This window comes from Vidua chalybeata, chromosome 4 (assembly GCF_026979565.1).
Source record: "Vidua chalybeata isolate OUT-0048 chromosome 4, bVidCha1 merged haplotype, whole genome shotgun sequence".
NCBI lineage: Eukaryota > Metazoa > Chordata > Aves > Passeriformes > Viduidae > Vidua > Vidua chalybeata.
The window spans coordinates 66,653,567-66,657,270 of NC_071533.1; positions in this window are offsets into that span (position 1 = coordinate 66,653,567).

Below are 3,704 nucleotides of genomic sequence, written 5' to 3' on the forward strand. Positions count from 1 at the left end.
ATCACCACCTGGTTTCACCACAATAGGTCCTGCTGATCCTGTCTGAGGACTACAGGGAATAATGGCCAGGGATTCCTGGCAAATTTCCTGCAGCCATTCTCATTTCTAGGTCAGTATAAAGGAAATCCACACTCAGTGACTAGCAGGAAGAGAGGCAGAGAAAGAGGCTAAAAGCCCTAAGGCAGAAATACCAAGAAATTGAGAACCCACCCTTAAATTGCAGGAATTGTGAGGGGATTTTGCATTCACCCACCCTGTGTTTCTGTACTGGGAGTCTGGTTATTTCTGCTGGAGGTATCTCTGTGTTGGAAAAACAGGCTCTGGTGGCAAGGGACACAATGATCTCTTCAGAGGGGTCCCAGCTGCCTTCCCCTGTTCAGTGTCACTCATACTGCCAGGCCTGGGGAGCCAGTGCTCATGCATGCAAAATCACTCTTTTTAATTTTCTGTTTCTGTAACATGACCTATTACTGCACTACATCTTCATGAGGCAGAGCTGTCTGGAGAACATCTGTTGCCGTCCCAGCTGTTTGGGTACTTCCTCTGTTTCAGCCCTGTTTCAGATATGTGCAAATCACTGACACTAACACATCCCCCAGTTCCTCCTACAAATCCTGTTTTCTCTGCTCTCACCGGGCGAGAGGGGGGGGAAAAGAAAAAGAAACTTTGCTTGGTTAAATACGGGCTAGATGCTTCATTCTCACCAAATCGCACCAGTAGGGTCATTGTGGACTGACTCATACCAGACAGACAGTAAAAACCATCCCAGTGTTTATTCCCTTTGGAGCCTATATAATTAAAGCTGCCCACCTGCTGCTGAATTTTGCTGTCATTTTTTGATGCTATGGGCAATGTGATACTCAGTTATTATCATAAACTATGTTAAGCTCTACCCACTATGGGGTTTAGGACAACAATCCTTGAGAAAACTGTAATCCTCTGTGCTCAAGTATATCTCCTTGTTATAATGCTTATGATTCTTGGCTTGAGATGATGGCAGATGATGGCCATGAAAGACTTCCAAATATGGGTCCTGGCAACTTGCTCTCTGCCCAGCATGCCTGCCTTAGATATGTTAGATGAAGCCATTCCCAGCCCATCTCTTCCAGCCTCGCAACACAGCCGTCATTCTTGATCCAGGATGCATGACTGAGAGACCTGACAGCCTGCCCCAGGGGAATAGTGCCCCTCATCTCCAAACCACGCCACACAATCCTGCTGTGGGTCCAGAGGGAACCACAGTGGCTGCAAGGAGGTGGAGGGGCTGGGATGTCACCTGAACAGATCTCGTGCAGCTTTGAAAGTCCCTTGCCTCCTTCCCCTGCCTGTCCACAGCATTTGTTTTCATCCCCACACAAGGGAAAACCTCAGGATGCCTGGCTGAGGGTGCTCAGAAAGTCAAGATTTGGAGCAATTCACAGGACTTTGGATGGAAAATTTGCAAGGGTTGCAATGTACAGAACCCTTCTCTCACACCTTGAGTGAGAGTTACAAGCACCTGATTATTACATAAAAAAGTGTCAGACCCTCTGGGTGTGTTTTAAAAGGAAACACTGATTGAATTTTCAAAGAAAGGTTGGACAGAAGAGCACTCCAGGCTGCAGGCCCCAGGCAGACTCATGGAATTCGGGTGCTTCCAGTTTTGATATTTTGCCTTGGAAAAATGGGAATTATTGACTAGTCATCCTTACATACTGCACAGGCACTGCCAGAGGCAAAGACCAAAACATGTCTCCAATGCTACAGATTTAATCTGTTAAACTAAAAAAAAAAAAAAAAATTCTGGCTTCTGAGTTCCAAATACTGTGAAATATGCTAGGGACATTGACTGAAAGTATTAAAAATACTACCAGGGGACAGCTCAAATATTTGATGGTCTTAGAAACAACAAAATGGCTTTCCTTATTGACCAACACTGGTGACACATATATTAACCAGAATAAAATAACTGTAACTGCATCAATAAATACAGCAGTAATAGGTTTTGTCTCTGTAAAATTAAAAAAAAACATCAGGAACATACCTTTATATTAAATTCTTTTTAATGGCACACACACTGAAGATTTGGGAAATTCATATTTTTCATGATCATTTTTTAGAATTCTGAGTAGCCAAGCATTCAAAATTTAACATATAGTTAGAGAAAAACTCACACCCTGTATACTTGTCCCTGTACTGCTATCTTCAACCACAATCTCAACAATAAAAACTATCAAGATTAACAATCCAAACATGTTTCCTGGGGAGCCTGTTCATCCATAATTCTTGGAAGCAACCACTTCTCTTTACTGCCAAAATATTGTCTATCATTTGTTGCCTGATGCTCCTGGAGGGACTTAGCAGTGTTTAATAAATAATTTGAACCTGCTTGGTAAAATTTCCATTTAGTGCTAGTTGAAATGTGAATTATTTATCATGATCCCCCCCCCTCCAGCTTTCTTAAGGACAACACATGGTCTTGGATAGAAGCTTCTGAATGCTTGACATGCATGAGTTGGAACCACACACAACTGAATTTCTCTAGTAGCTATAGGACAAAGGTTTGGTGTTGACACAACTTGTACAGTTCCTCCAGGATGGTAAAAATTTCCCCTCACATTTCTCTTGTACATACTTGTCCAGAAAATAAAAGGAAAAAAAATTATATACCAATTGCTGATGACAGCAGTTGTCAGAAGGCTGCCAGCTTCTTAAAGAAAATGAGCTTGCCTCCCAAAAAATCCAGCATAAGAATCCCAGTGACATCTATGAAGCCAAGTTTAACCCAAATCACTCTGATTGCCTCATCCAGCACCTGGGGAAACAGCTTCACCTTTTAGACAATGTTTTGGAAGAAAAAAAGGAGAAGTGAAGACCCTGAACAGAGTAACAAACTGGCTGTGCCTTCCACTGACTGAGAAACTGAGCTTGGAACTCAAGACACAGCCTCCGCAGTGGGGCTTGCAGTATCCCCATTTTGCCACTAGCTCTAGTTTGGGGACACAATTGACCTTAGTCTTGCTTTGCTACTCCTGATGCTCTGAAAGACAGTAAAACACAGAATCATAGAATTGTTAAGGTTGATAAAGAACGCTGAGATATTTGAGTCCAATTACTAACTTAGCACTGCCAAGGCCACCACTAATCCATGGCCCCAAGTGCCACATCTACATGTCTTTAGACTTCCAGGGATGGTAAATCCACCACTGCCTTGGGCAGCCTGTTCCAAAGCCTGACCACCCTTTCTGTGAAGAATTTTTCATAATATTGAATCTAAACCTCTCCTTGTGCAAATAGAGGCCATTTACTTTTGTCCTGTCTCTTGTTACCTGGGAGAGGAGACCACAGATGTCCTGTGATTTCCCAGTATCAAAACAAGCACTAGAGACATAATGAGGAAGATGATGGCTTTGGACAGACATTAATTTGGTGCAGGGATCGAAGCTCTAATTTCTGCTCTTCCTGCTCTATAATGACCTTTTCATCTATCTTTATTTCAATGTCTTTTCTATACTCTGAGAGTGATTATTGCTATGATTCACAGGGATGTAGAAATTTTTAGTGGTCAAAAATGTGTAGCGTGAAGATACTCTGGAAATGGAGAGTCATCATTTATCTACACAATGTATATCATATTTTATCATAAAATTATTTAATAAGTAGGTTATTTCTAGGTACTATTTTGACATTGATTTGCCCGTGTGATTTTCCAACTTTTGGTTTTT